A 16,401-nucleotide genomic window follows, 5' to 3' on the forward strand; every position below is an offset into this window, starting at 1 on the left:
GTTTCAGGTTTGTTGCCTGTCTTGTCACTTTCTTTTTTTTATTTTTAAAGTTTTATTTAAGTATAGTTGATTTACAATGTTGTGATAACTTTTTCTCTACAACAAAGTGATTGAGTTATATATGTACACACATGCATTCTTTTTCATAGTCTTTTCCCATGTAGACCATCACGGAATATTAGATAGAGTTCCCTGTGCAATACAGCATGTCCCTGTTGACTAGTCATTCCATATAGCAAGTACACACATTCTTCACTTTCTTTAAGATTATTTTTTTTGCTAAAGAGTTCTTAATTTTAATGTAGTCAAATCTTTTCCTCAAACCTGTGCTTTTGGGTATTAAGAAATCCTTCCTTATCTGAGGTCATTTATAATATTCTCCTCTATTTTGTTACAAAAGATTCAAGGTTTATATTTTTCATTTAAATTTGTATTCCACTTGGAGTTTATTTTTATTTGTAGTATGAGGTAGACCAGGCTCCTTTTACATTTTTAATACAAGTTTAACATACATACAGAAAAATACACACATCATAATGACACAGCTCAATAAATAGTCACAAACTGAACAACAGGGCTGGGACAAGGGTGAGGCAAACAATCTAAGAGTGAGTACCTCCTGAAATTCTGCTCCCCAGGTATCTTGTTTGGCTTACCCCATCCTAGCCCTACTGAATGCACATATGAAATCAGCACCCAGATCAAGAAACAAAATACTACCAGCATCCCGAGAAAACCTGGGTCTTACTTTGCCATCGCTATTCTCAGTGACTAATCTCTATCCTGACTTCTATTAGCATTGATTAATTTCTAATTAATGCTAATCCCAACAAGCTAATCTCTGTCCTGAATTCTATTAGCATTGATTTAATTCTCTAGTTTTTTATTTCATAGTTGTGGACCCATAGAATATGAAATATCTTTTCACTACTCTGAACATTCTGAACATGGTTTTTAGTGAAATATATACACATTTCTGGTGGAAATATAATTGCTAGGAGTAGAATTGCTGGGTCACAGGATGTGTGTACATTTAGCTTTAACAGAGACTACAAAACAATTTCCAGAGTGGTTGTGCCACTTTACACTTCCATCAGCAAGTTTTGGTTGCTCCACATCCACAACAACAGTTGGCATTTTCCATCTTTTTAATTTTAGCCATTCTGGTGGGTGTGCAGTGGTATATCACTGTGGTTTTAATTTGTAGTTTCCTGATGACTAATGATGATGAACACCTGTTTTCATATGTTTATTGGCATGTTGGATATCGTCTTTTGTGAAGTGTCTTTTCAAGTCATTTGTCATTTTTTCAGTTGGGTTCTGTTGGGGTTGTCATTCATTCTTGTGGATTTGTAGGAGTTCTGAATATATAGTCTACATATAAATCATTTGTCAGATACATGTATTGTGAATATCTCTTCAACTTTAAGTTGTCTTTTTACTCAGTGGTGTGTTGTGATGAACAGAATATTAATTTTAATATAGTTCAATTTATCAATCTTTTCAGCTATCTTTGGAAGTTTTTATTTTAAAAATTTTGTCTACTCTAAAGCTTACAGTAATATACTCTATATTTTTCTCTGAAAAGAAGAAATAACTACAGAAACAGGAGCCATATTTAAAATTGAGACCTCCAGAGTTCCCTTTGTGGCGCAGTGGTTAACAAATCCAACTAGGAACCGTGAGGTTGTGGTTCGATCCCTGGCCTTGCTCAGTGGGTTAAGGATCCAGCATTGCTGTGAGCTGTGGTGTGGGTTGCAGACGCTGCTCGGATCCCGAGTTGCTGTGGCTATGGCGTAGGCCGGTGGCTACAGCTCCAATTAGACCTCTAGCCTGGGAACCTCCATGTGCTGCAGAAGCGGCCCTAGAATAGGCAAAAAGACAAAAAAATAAAATAAAATTATGAGACCTCCATGAATAACTTTATATCAAAATATATAAATACTTGAAGGTAGGGGAGAGATCAGTTATTTATATTTTTGCTATGAAGTTATTCATGGGAGTCTTTTATAATTCTAAAAATCACTTTTGTTTCTGTAGTTATTTCCCTGTTTTTATATCTGATATTTATTTGTGCCCCATTTGTTTTTCTTGGCTATATTTGCCCTAAAACCAGTAATTTTTTTTACCTTCCGTATGATGACTTTTTAAAAATATTAAACTAGTTGATTTACAATACTGTGTTAGTTTCAGGTGTACAGCAGAATAATAATCAGTATTTTTTGTTAATCTTTTCAAAGTCATCTTTTGGTTGTGCTGATCATTGCTATTGCTTTGTTTGTTCTCTATTTTGTTCATGTTTTGCTTTTATCTTTGCCCTCTTCTATTTCTTTGGTTTGGTTTTGTTTCCCTTATTCCAACCTGATCTTTCCATCAATATATAGACATATGTATTCGACAACTACCTCAAATTCAACATCTCCAAATGGAATTTCAACTTCTGACTAAATATGCTCTTCTTCCTCCCAGGCTCTTTATCTTTGTATTGCATTAAAACTTTACCAATGAAAGAATACACACAGGAGTTCCCGTCGTGGCGCAGTGGTTAACGAATCCGACTAGGAACCATGAGGTTGCGGGTTCGGTCCCTGCCCTTGCTCAGTGGGTTAACGATCCGGCGTTGCCGTGAGCTGTGGTGTAGGTTGCAGACGCGGCTCGGATCCCGCATTGCTGTGGCTCTGGCATAGGCCGGTGGCTACAGCTCCGATTGGACCCCTAGCCTGGGAACCTCCATATGCCGCGGGAGCGGCCCAAGAAATAGCAACAACAACAACAACAACAACAAAAGACAAAAAAAAGAAAAAAAAAAAAAAGACTACACACATATATAGAATATATATATACTATAATAGAAAAAAATGAAAATCTTAAAAAAAACTTTACCAAATAGCCTGACCAGGAATGTGTTCAGCTCCTATTTTCTTCTCACTTCTGACATCCATTTGGTTACCATTTCTGTCTGTTTTGTATCTGAAATACTTCTCCAGTCTGCTTTTATTGCAACTGTGCTGATTCTGGCTGTCATCACTGCTTTCTTGATGAATGACAGCTGAGTCTCCCTGAGGTCAGCATTGTCTCTCTAATTTGTCTTCTGGAGTGCCAGAACCTGAAGTATTAAAACTATGATGATTATTTTCAAATATTTCAAGTTGATTTAATTTGTATAATTTCAAAGGGCAGAATGAGAGCCAGAAAATGAAAAGTACATTGGAATGGGGAGGTGTGAAGAGGTTGATTTGGCTCAGTAGAAGGAAGAATTTTCTCTTAAAAACTGTTTAAAGTAGTATCATAATGACATTAAAGTAATTTAAAAAACAATGCAAATCTTCCAACTGTCCTACCATCCCATCAATACTGTTTTCATTTTCATATGTTCCATCCCCTCTAGTCATTTTCCACAGAGGTACATATTTGTATATGGTTTTAATTATGGTGTAAATATAAACTGTTTTACATTTTATACTTTTACTTTTATACTTAATGTTGATTTTATAAATATGCCACACCTTGATCTTCATGTTTTTAATTTTAATGAACTTTTTCTCATTTAGGTACTTATACCATTTTGCTACTCTTAAACATTTCAGTTAATTCCAGATTTTGCTATTATGAATGGTGTTATAATAAACACTTTTGTATGTAGAGTGGAATTTTCCCTTATTTTCTAAGGATAGGGTGTCAGGAGTGAAATTTAGAGCCTGAAAATTTGCATATCTTTCAATGAGTATTACCATTTTCCAGAAGCTTCCACCTTCTCTACCTCCTCAGAATGGATTTTCTAACAATGATGACTACTTGATAAATCTGTCTGTCTTGAGAAGGGTGAACTCTTTGTCACCAGCTATGTTCAAGTATAGATCTATACTGTGTTCACTATAGAGTATAAATGATTGTTTCTAAAGTGTGGCAAGAGAAAATCATGATTTGGGGGAAGGTTGAACTAGATTGACCTCTGAAGTCCCTTCCATGCTAAGATTGTCTGGGATATATTTTAAATTCCTAATAAGAGCAGAATTCCCTGCTAAGCACTGTGAGGAAAAATTAAGACCAATAAAATATAGTTTCTACTTTTGAGAACTCTAGCCGAAGAGACAATACCTACATGATATAATGAGAAACAATGCTGGAGAGTGAATGATAGAAATGTTAATTAACAGTATTGAGCATTGTTCTCAGGGCTTTATGTGCATTATCATTTTAAATCTTCCCAGCTATTTTATGAAGTAGATTCTATTATTATCCTGATTTGATAAATGAGGAAACTGAGGCTTAGAGATATTAGCTCAAGGCTACGTACACAGTGAATAAGCAGCAGAGCCAGTACTCAAATAAAGGCAGTTGGACTTCAAAGCCTGTGCTCTTAGGATACAGAAATAAGGATAAATTGGCACTGTGTAGGAAAGTTTCACTGACTTGTGATTTTATGGATATCATTTTGATTGGCAGAGATTAAGGTGTGACATTCCAGGTAAGTTGGAAAGTACAATATGGTAGCATCAGAACTGTCATTTGGAATTCTAATACTGTACTTTCCACATCTTCCCCTATATCCTACATGACTTTGTTGAAATCTCTACTTTTGGTAACCTCTAATTCAAAGATTTTTTAAAAAACTTTAAATTATAAGATTTTTTCTAATAAAATAGAAAGTTTACAAAATCTTGATCAAACAGCTTATACTGCTTTTTCACCAGTAATCCATAGTAAGGAAGTAATTTAACATAATCACCTTGTGAGACTGTTGTAAGATTGAAAAAAAGATTTTAATACAATTTTCTTTTTCAGATTGTTTCTCTTGGTCACATAAAGACAAATATAAAAAGATTTCTACCAGTAGTTAAAATTATTCAATATTTGTACTATTCATTTTCTGGTGTGATCCTTAATACCTAAAGAACAATGTAAAAGCAAGATCATAATTTTGCAATGGATTCAGAAATGATCAAAGCAGTTGAACTTGAAACTTAAAAATTCCTAAATTAAAAGAACTCTGGCCATAGTCATGGCCATTAAAAAAAAAAAAAAAAAACTCAAAAAAAAAAAAAAGAAAAAGAAAAAAGAAAAAGGACTCTTAAAATCTAACTCCACTTGGAAAATAGGACAAAGAACCCAAGAGACCAAGGAATCCTAGGACAAAATAGGGCTACATAGAACTGTCTGAAAAACCCTGTCCCAAATGTGTTCTTATCATTTTATCTACCTCTGCAGCATCTTTAGCACAAGTCTTCATTCCTTATCGGGGTGGTTTGGTTTTAAGGTACAGGCATGGAGGAGACACACACAGTGGCACCTCTGGGGAGCCGGATCTGTTTCCTCTGTTGTAGTGAACTAGGCAGATAGCAATAGACATACATACTAGAGAGAGACTCTTGGACAGCCTTCTTTAAAGAACTCACCTAAGTGGTGACAATCACCACATATTCTGGAATTGGATGTAGACTCTTATTTAAATTTTATGCTGTTTAAATGCTGATGGAAGAGTTCTTTCTAACAGAGGTAGTTAACTCAGGCTCCTAAAAGGACTCTAGTAATTAATGACACCTAGAGACAGCTATAAAAAGATGGTGCTAATATTGCAGAAGTCTATTTTAGAGACTGATAGTCCTAGCTTATTAAGCCATTACAGCTTGTTGGGAATTTGTATATTTATCAGTTTTTAAATAGGAGTGCATATGCTGAAATATTCTAATTATCTGAGATCTTTATGAATCATTGTACTTCCATGTTAGGATTTTTTTTCTTTTTGATGAATTCCACAAAATAATACATATAAAATATATGGCTTACCTGAATGTGTTTTTCTGTGTGAAAGCCATTTCTCTCCCTTTTGTGCTAACACATTTGATTAAAGTGAAATGATTTGTTTTTGAGAAATTAGAATGTAAAATACATTGGTGCCAAAGTAAATGGTATGATTTTAGTATAGACTAGAAAGATATTTTTTGGAATTATTTAGAATTGCTTTGTAATCTAGGCAGTGGATTAAAACAAGAGCCTTTTCATTCAGAACCTATTTTCTAGCACTAAACTCTGAACTGGTTTTGCATTTTTGAGGTACAGTCTAATGATTTTCCTAGCATCACATCTCATGAAGCATATATGCTTTGTTTGATACAATGTAGTGTTGGCAAGAATATCTTAGATTCTTGGAAATAGCTTTGATTATTGAAAACGTTGGAGGAGGCACACTATCTACAGAAAATATTCAGACTTAAAAACCACACATCATTCTCTCTTTATCATGGGGCTATAGTCCTTTTCACAAAGCTTCTTTTTTGTCAAATAGGAATTTTTTTCAATTAATTTTTCTGTTTTGCGTTACAGAATGGAATTGTTATCCTCTGTTAACCATGAAAATAGGAATGAAAGTTGGTTGACTTTCCCATCAGTCATATAAGTCATTTCTTTTTTTTATATGAATCACTCTATAACATATCAGAGAATAATTTCCTTCCTGTTGTGAGTGGGAAGAGCCACAATGAAGATCTGTGTATGTTTCACTTACATAAGAAAAAAAGGAGTATATTTTGATATATGCTATAGCAGAAGGAAAGCATACTGAGTAATCTTAGGTAGTAGTACTTTGAATGTTACTATTACCAAATCTTAGCATTAAAAGAACTAAGTTTTGTTTTACTAAAATATTAAGAGGGAAGATTGAGAATGTTCTGTGTGGTTTTAAAAAATGCCTGTAATAGTCGGAAATAATACCATGTTAACATTATACTAAAACCAGTGTGCAGTGTTAGATTCTATTTAAATTAGGATTTTCTTTTTTTCAAAATGAAGACTTTATTGAGATTTACTCAATTGCATATTGGAAAAAATAATGGTAATGTTAATTATATAAAACAAAGTTTTCTAATTCTTGTTATATGTACTCCAAATTTTCCATTCTACCTGCCTGTAGCTTCAAATGGAAGATGAGATTATGGTTTGTAACAAATCCAGGCATTGTAGGGAGAGTAGTTCTTTTAGCATTAATATTAGGATCTCAAAATTTAGATTTAAGACTTAAGAAAACCAGTCCTTCAGACAGTGGTAAGAAAAAAAAAAAAAGCTAGAAACAGAAGTATATATAAATATACTTTATAAATATTATGTATAATATATATAAAGCAATAGAATAGAACAAATAGAAACATTATAGCTAATGGTACTATATTGACATTTAAACAAGTCTACACTTAGCTCAGTGTAAGGAAAGTTTAAAATAATATTTTAAAATATTCTAACCAACCATAAGTTATCAATATCAATTCAGTCAACATATTTATATTGGAGCCTGTCATGCTTGCATCACTGTGCAAAGGTAGTAGACACAAAGATAAGTAGGCCAAATCCCTGATTCAAAATTGCTCAGTATGTACATATATACACACACATATATGTATACCACTTTGATGTACAGCAGAAATTAATATAAATCAACTGTACTTCAATAAAATAAATTTTAAAAAATTGCTCAGGAGAAATGAAACAAATAGCTGTTATGTAAATAATAATCAGCTTAGTAAGTGCCTACAGAGGGCTTTATATACACATGGCTTCAATTAATCCCAGCAGCTACTTTGCATAACATTTTATTTTATTTTATTTTATTTTTATTTATTTTTCAGGGCTGCATTCGTGGCATATGGAGGTTCCCAGGCTAGGGGTCAAATCAGAGAAGTAGCCACTGGCCTATACCACAGCCACAGCAACGCCAGATCTGAGCCATGCGTCTGCGACCTACACTACAGTTCATGAAACACCAGATAACTTAACCCACTGAGTGAGGCCAGGGATCAAATCTGTGTCCTCATGGATGCTAGTCATATTTGTTTCCACTGAGCTGTGACAGACACTCCTGCGTAACATTTTATAGCTGAATAAAAAGAAGTTCATAGACATTAATTAGCATATCCAAGGTTCCCCAGCTAGAAAGCATCAGAGTCTATATTTTAACCTAGGTCTCTCTGATTCCAAAACTTATTAAACCTTACATTCATTTATGTAGGGGAGGATTAATATAGGTATTTATACCTATAAATTTCCCTCTAAGCACTGCTTTAGCAATTGTTTTGTTATGTTTGTCCTCATTTTTGTTCATCTCAAATTATTTTCTGATTTCTCTTTTGGTTTCTTCTTTGATCTATTTGTTATTTTAGGAGTATGTTGTTTAATTGTCACATATTTGTGAGTTTCCTCAATTTTATTCTTCTTGATTTCTAATTTCATTCCATTGTGTTCAGAGAACATACTTTTAAATATTTTTATCCTTAAAAAAATTTTTTTTGGTCTTTTTGTCTCTGTAGGGCTGCATCCACAGCATGTGGACGTTCCCAGGCTAGGGGCTGAATTGGAGCTGTAGCTACTGGCCTAAGCCACAGCCACAGCAATGCCAGATCCAAGCTGTGTCTGTAACCTACACTACAGCTCACGGCAATGCCAGATCTCTAACCCACTGAGTAAGGCCAGGGATCAAACCCGCGTCCTCATGGATACTAGTCGGATTCAGTAAACACTGAACCACAGCGGGAACTCCATATCCTTTTAAATTTAAGATTTTTTTTTTTTTTTTTTTTTTCCTGGGGCTGCTCCTGCGGCATATGGAGGTTTTCAGGCTGGGGTCTAATTGGAGCTGTAGCTGCCAGCCTACACCAGAGCCATAGCAACGCGGGATCTGAGCTGCGTCTGCGACCTACAACACAGCTCACGGCAACGCCGGATCCTTAACCCACTGAGCAAGGTCAGGGATCGAACCCGCAACCTCATGGTTCCTAGTCGGATTCGTTAACCACTGAGCCACGACGGGAACTCCACATCCTTTTAAATTTAATTGAGATTTGTGTTATGTTTTAACATATGGTCATTGCTGGAAAATGGTTTACTTGCACTTATAACCTGCTGTTATTGGTTATAGTGTTCTACAAATGTCTGTTAGGTCTAGTTGGTTTATACCGTTTTTGGGTCTTTTATTTCCTTGTTAATCTTCTGTTTAGTTGTCCTACTCATTACTAAAACTGGGGTATTGAAATTTCCAACTGTCACTGAATTGCCTGTTTTTCCCTTCACTTCTGTTAGTTTTTGCTTCATGTGATTTTGTCTTCTATTGTTAGGACAATATAGTTCTATAACTATAGAATTCTATAATATAGAATATAAGCTTTTAAGTTTAATTAGGTTCCATTTGTTTATTTTTGCTTTTATTTCCAGTAATATATATCATATATTATATATATTATTATAATATATTATATATATAATTATAGAATTCTATAATTATTACCTTCTATAATTATAGGTTTATAATTATTTTATCTTCCTGATGGATTGACCCTTTTATCATCAGAAAATGTCCTTTATTTTCTTCAGTAATAATCTCTGCCTTTTGATAGGATTGTTTAATCCACCCACTCTAATGTTATTATTGATAAAGTAGGATTTATGACTGCCATTTTACTTTTTATTTTCTATGTGCTTCATGTCTTTTTTTGTTCCTTTAGTCTCCTTTACTGCTTTCGTTTGTATTGAGTGAATATATTTTTTTTATCTTTTGTCTTTTTAGGGCCACACTGGTGGCACTGAATATTTTTAAGAAAGCATTTTAAAGTCTTTAAAGATTTTTTCACTATATTTTTGGGTTTTTTTATTGTTTACCCTAGGGCTATCATATACATCTTAATTCATCAGAATTAGCTTCAGGTTTATGCTAGTTTAATTCCAGGGAGATTTAGCTGTGTTACTCCTCCATAGCTCTATTCCCTTTCCCCTTTCTGTGGTATTATTGTTATATCTATTAATGTTTCACAACCAGCAATACATTATCATGAAGATTACTTTACCATCTGTAGTCATTTTCTTAGCCCAGTATAGCTTTGTTCCCACTCACTTCTTTTGTGCTGATGTTGGCAATTATATTTCCTTATGTTACAGGTTGAACAATATATTACATACATATTATTGAGTTTCTTCAGGATTCAATTCTAGCAGGTCTGAGTTGATATCTCATTGTAGTTTTGATTTGTATTCCCCTGATGATTAGCCATATTGAGCATCTTTTCATGTGCATGTTGACTACCTGCATTTCCTCTTTGAAAAAATGTCTGTTCAGTTCTCCCACCCATTTTTAAAATTTTATTTTTTGTCTTTTTAGGGCCACACCTGTGGCACATGGAAGTTCCTAGACTAGGGGCTGAAACAGAGCTACACCTGCTGGCCTACACCATAGCCACAGCAACACGAGATCTGAGCTGCATCTGCAACATACACTACAGCTCACAGCAATGCCAGATCCTTAACCCACTATGTGAGGCCAGGGATCCAACTGGCAACCTCATGGTTCCTAGTCAGATTCATTTCCACTGCGCCAAACATGAACTCCATCCTGCCCATTTTAAAATCGGGTTGTTTTTTTCAATGTTGAGTTGTTTAAGCTGTTTATGTATGTTGGATATTAATCCCTTATTGGTCGTATCATTTGCAAATATGTTCTCCCATTCTGTACGTTGTGTTTTTGTTTTGTGGATAGTTTCCTTTGCTGTACAAAAGCTTTTAAGTTTAATTAGGTTCCATTTGTTTATTTTTGCTTTTATTTCTTTTACTTCAGGAGACAGAGCCCCAAAAATATTGTTGCAATTTATGTCAAAGAGTGTTCTGTCTTTGTTTCCCTCTAGGAGTGCTATAGTATCCAGTCTTACATTTAGGTCTTTAATCCATTTTGAGTTTTTTTTTTTTTTGTCTTTTTGTTGCTATTTCTTGGGCCGCTTCCACGGCATATGGAGGTTCCCAGGCTAGGGGTCCAATCGGAGCTGTAGCCACCGGCCTACGCCAGAGCCACAGCAACGCGGGATCCGAGCCGCGTCTGCAACCTACACCACAGCTCACGGCAACGCCGGATCGTTAACCCACTGAGCAAGGGCAGGGACCAAACCCGCAACCTTATGGTTCCTAGTTGGATTCGTTAACCACTGCGCCACGACGGGAACTCCCATTTTGAGTATATTTTTGTATATGTAGTTAGAGAATGTTCTAATTTCATTTCTTACGTGTAGCTGTCCAGTTTTCCCAGTACCATTATTGAAGAGACTGTTTTTTCTCCTTGCTTTTTTTTGTTGTAGTGAAATGTATTTCTTAAATAATACTTGAAAGTCAATATTAGTCCTTAATCCATGGTCTGCAGAATGGATGTTGTGTTAGCAGTCATGAAAACAACATTAATGTTCTTGTACATCTCCATCAGAGCTTTTAAGTGACCAGGTACAGTGTCAGCAAACAATAATATTTTGGAAATAATCTTTTATTCTGAGCAGCAGGTCTCAACAGTGGACTTAAAAGATTCAGTAAACTGTGTTACCAATAGACATGCTGCTATTAAGGTTTTGTTATTCTATTTATAGAGCACAGGCAGAGTAGATTTAGCATAATTCTTAAGGGCCCCAGGATTTTCAGAATGGTAAGTAAACATTGGTTTCAACTTTAAGTCACCAGTAGCATTAGCCCCTAACACAAGAATTAGCCTGTTCTTTGAAGCTTTGACTGCCCTGGTGTCTCCTCTGCAGCTATGAAAGTCCTAGATGGCATCTTCTTCCAATATAAAGCTATTTAATCTACACTGAAAATCTGTTATTTAGTGTAGCTACTTTCATTATCTTAGCTAGATCTCCTAGATAACTTGCTGCAGCTTCTGCATTAAAATTTGCTGCTTTATCTTGCACCTTTATGTTATAGAGATAGCTTCTTTCCTTAAACCTCATGAACCAGTCTCTGCTAGCTTTAAACTTTTCTTTTGCAGCTTCTTCATTTCCTTCAGCCTTCATTAGAATTGAAGAGAGTTAGGGCCTTTCTCTGGATAAGGCTTTGGTTTAAAAGAATGCTGTGGCTGATTTGATCTATCCAGACCACTAAAACTTTCTCTATCTAGCAATAAGACTTTGCTTTCTTACCATTCATGTGTTCGTTGGAGCAGCATTTTTAATTTCCTTCAAAAAATTTTCCTTTTCACTCACAGCTTGGCTAACTGTTTGGCACAAGAGGCCTGGTTTTTGGCATATTAATCGCTTTTGACACACCTTCCTTATAAGCTAAATTCAAAAAAACAAAACTTTTTCAATTTAAAGTGAAAGATGTGTAGCTCTTCCTTTCACTTGAACACTTAGAGGCCATTTTAGGGTTATTAATTGGCTTAATTTCAATACATTCAGGGAATAGAGGCCTGAGGAGAGAGAGAGCTGGGGAACAGCCAGTGGATGGTGCAGTCAGAACTCACAAAACATTTATTAAGTTCACTGTCTTATATGGGTGTGGTTCATGATGCCCCCAAAATAGTTACAATGGTAACAATTGAAAGATCACTGATCACCATAACAAAAATAATAATAAATTTGAAATATTGCGAGAATTGCCAAAGTGTGATATGAAAGCACGAAGTGAACAAATGCTATTGGAAAAATGACCCTGACATACTTGCTCTACATGGGAATGCCACAAGCCTTCAATTTGTAAAAAACACAGTATCTGCAAAGCTTAGTAAAATGAGGTATGCCTATATCAGGAATAAATAACAATATATCTGGAAAATATACAAAAATTTGGAAAATGTTGAAAATATTAATAGTATAAATAAAACTCTAGCTAGACTGTTTAAGCACTAAAGAGAGAAGACTCAAATTTCTAATATAAGGTATGAGAGGTAGGCTATTGCTACAAATCTCACAGATATTAAAAGCAAAATAAAGAAACTTGGGAGTTCCCATCATGGCTCAGCAGTAATGAGCCTGACTATTATGCATGAGGATAAGGGTTTGATCCTTGGCCTTGCTCAGTGGGTTAAGGATCTGGTGTTGCCGTGAGCTCTGGTGTAAGTCACAGAAGTGGCTCAGATCCCACAGTGCTGTGGCTGTGGTGTAGGCCAGCAGCTGTAGCTCTGATTCAACCCCTAGCCTGGGAACCTCCATATGCCCGTAGGTGTGGCCGTAAAAAGACAACAACAGCAACAAAAAATTGTAAGAACTGTATTCTGATAAACTGGACATCTTAGATAAAATAGACAAACTCTTTGAAAGTCACAAATAACCAAACTGACACATATAGAAATAGATAAACTTAATAATATATTGTTTAAAAGGAGTTGAATTTGTAATCAAAACCCTTAACATTAAGGAAACTCTGGGCTAGATGGTTTCCCTGGTGAATTCTCTCAAACAATTAAGGAAGAAATAATGCTGATCTTAAACTCTTGTAAGAAAATATTGAAGACTTCACAACTCATTTTATGAGGCCAGCATTATCTGATACTAACGCCAGACAAATACATTACAAGAAAAGAAAACTGTGAACCAACCAATATCCCTCATGACTATAGATGCAAGTTTTCATGTGTGTTTTTTTTTTTTTTTTTCCTTTTTAGGGCCACACTTGTAGCATATAGAGTTTCCCAGGCTAGGGGTTGAATCAGAGCTGTGGCTACCAGCCTACACCGCAGCCATAGCAACACAGGATCTGAGCCAAGTCTGCGACCTATACCACAGCTCATGGAAATACCAAATTCTTAACCCACTGAGCGAGGCCAGAGATCAAACCTGCAACCTCATGGTTCCTAGTTGGATTCGTTTCTGCCGCGCCACAACAGAAACTCCAATGCGATTATTCTTAACAAAATATTAGCAAATTAAAATTAGCAATATATAGAAAGAATAATGAGTCATGACTGTATGAGGTTTATCCTACAAATGTAAGGTTAGTTTAAGATTTAAAAATCAATCAGGAGTTCCCGTCGTGGCGCAGTGGTTAACGAATCCGACTAGGAACCATGAGGTTGCGGGTTCGGTCCCTGCCCTTGCTCAGTGGGTTAACGATCCGGCGTTGCCGTGAGCTGTGGTGTAGGTTGCAGACATGGCTCGGATCCCGCGTTGCTGTGGCTCTGGCGTAGGCCGGTGGCTACAGCTCCGATTCAACCCCTAGCCTGGGAACCTCCATATGCCGCAGGAGCGGCCCAAGAAATAGCAAAAAGACAAAAAAAAAAAAAAAAAAAAAAAAAATCAATATAACTCACATACTAACAGAATAAAGGAGAAAAATCACATGATCATCTCTATAGATGTAAAAAAATTGATGAAATCAACATCCATTTGTAATTTAAAAAATTAACTTCTAGAAGACGATGAATGGAAAAGAACTTCCTCAGCCTTATCAAAGATAATTACACCTATGGTCAATTAATCAACAAAGGAGGCAAGAATATACAGGGCAGAAAAGATAGCTTCTTCAATAAGTTGTGGTAGGAAAACTGGCAGCTACATGTAAAACAATGAGATTAAAACATTACCTCACACCATATACAAAGATCAACTCAAAGTGGATTAAACAGGCGCAGTGGTTAACAAATCCAACTAGGAACCATGAGGTTGTGGGTTCGGTCCCTGCCCTTGCTCAGTGGGTTAATGATCCGGCGTTGCCGTGAGCTGTGGTGTAGGTTGCAGACGCGGCTCGGATCCCACGTTGCTGTGGCTCTGGCGTAGGCCAGTGGCTACAGCTCCGATTGGACCCCTAGCCTGGGAACCTCCATATGCCGCGGGATCGGCCCAAGAAATAGCAAAAAGACAAAAAAAAAAAAAAAAAAAAAAGTGGATTAAAGACCTAAATTTAAGACCTGAAATCATAAAACCCTTAGAGGAGAACATAGGAAGAACACTCTTTGACATAAATCATAGCAATATTTTTATGGATGTGTCTCCTAAAGCAAAACAAACAGAAAACAAATGGGACCTAATTAAACTTAAAAGCTTTTGCACAGCAAAGGAAGCCATTTGATAAAATGAAAAGTCAGCCTACAAAATGGGAGAAAATATTTGCAAATGATATGACTGACAAGGGGTTACTATCCAAAATATGTAAATGGTACAGACTACTCAGTGTCAGAAAACCTAAACAATCCAGTCAAAATATGAGACCTTGATATTTTTCCAAAGATGGCATACATATGTGAACAAATACATGAAAAGATATTCAACATTGCTAATTATTAGAGAAATGCAAATCAAAGCAACAAGATAGCACCTCACACCAGTCAGAATGGCTGTCATTAAAAACTCTACAAAGAGCAAATGTTGGAGAGGATGTGGAGAAAATAGAACATTTGTACACTATCGGTGGGAATGTAAATTGGTGCAGCCAATATGGAAAACTATGGAAGTTTCTTGAAAAATTAAAAACAGAACCATCATATGATCCAGTAATTCCTGTCCTGGGTATATATATCTGGAAAAGATAAAAACACTAATTCAAAAAGATACATGCACCTCAGTGTTCATAAGAGCACTATTTATAATTGCCAAGATATAGAAGCAATCTAAATACCCATCAACAGATGAATGGATAAAGAAGATGTGAGATACATACATATATATAATGAACTATTACTCAGCGATAGAAAAAAATGAAATTCTACCATTTGCAGCAACATGGATGGACCTATAGAATATTATGCTTAGAGAGAGACAAATACTGTATATCACTTATGTGTGTAATCTAAAAAAATAATGCAAATGAATATATAGGTAAAACAGAAACAGACTCACAGATATAGGAAACAAACTAGTGGTTGCCAAAGGGGAGAAAGAAGAGAAAAGGGCAAACTGGGGATTAAGAGATACCAAGTGCTATGTATAGAATAGATAAGCATCGGGGATACCTTGTATAGCACAGGGAATTATAGCCATATATTATTATTATTAAAATATAGTTGATTTACAATGTTTCAAGTTCTGTTGTACAACAAAGTGACCCAATCACACACATTTCCCTGTGCTATACAGTAGGATCCCATTCCCCATCCATTCCAAATATTTCAGTCTGCATCCCCCAAATCTTCAAAGTGCCCATCCATCCCACTCCCTCCCCTTTCCCCCGCTAGGAACCCCAAGTCTGTTCTTCTTGGCCATGATCTGTTTGTTTTTTGTTTGTTATTTTTAGGTAGGATCATCTGTTCCACATTTTAGATTCCACAAATAAGTGATATCAAATGGTATTTGCTTTTTCTTTCTGGTTTACTTCACTTAGTATGAGAGTCTCTAGATCCACCCATGTTGCTGCAAATGACATTAGTTTGTCTTTAATGGCTGAGTATCCTATTGTATATATGTACCACATCTCCTTTTTTTTTTTTTTTTTTTTTTTTTTTTTTTTTTTGTCTTTTGTCTTTTTGTTGTTGTTGTTGTTGTTGCTATTTCTTGGGCCACTCCCACGGCATATGGAGGTTCCCAGGCTAGGGGTCCAATCGGAGCTGTAGCCACCGGCCTACGCCAGAGCCACAGCAACGTGGGATCCGAGCCGCGTCTGCAACCTACACCACAGCTCACGGCAACGCCGGACCGTTAACCCACTGAGCAAGGGCAGGGACCGAACCCGCAACCTCATAGT

General features: G+C 35.9%; 1 protein-coding gene across 7 annotated transcripts in view; it reads left to right on the forward strand.

Moving 5' to 3' along the window:
* HORMAD2 (HORMA domain containing 2) overlaps positions 1–16,401 on the forward strand; it is an 89,785-nt gene that overhangs the window by 34,626 nt on the left and 38,758 nt on the right. Inside the window, exon 12 of one of the 7 annotated variants that reach the window (XR_014825923.1) lies at positions 1,815–2,813. The exons of the other annotated variants lie outside the window; for them this stretch is intronic. The gene's annotated coding sequence lies outside the window, so the exon portion shown is untranslated. Of the gene's footprint in view, positions 1–1,814; positions 2,814–16,401 lie in introns of those variants that run through there. 7 annotated transcript variants of the gene reach the window in all.

The sequence above is a fragment of the Sus scrofa genome, chromosome 14 (assembly GCF_054392235.1).
Source record: "Sus scrofa isolate SSC_HxYL_T2T_F1_AM1 chromosome 14, Sscrofa_HxYL_maternal_Yorkshire_Landrace_v2.0, whole genome shotgun sequence".
Lineage (NCBI taxonomy): Eukaryota > Metazoa > Chordata > Mammalia > Artiodactyla > Suidae > Sus > Sus scrofa.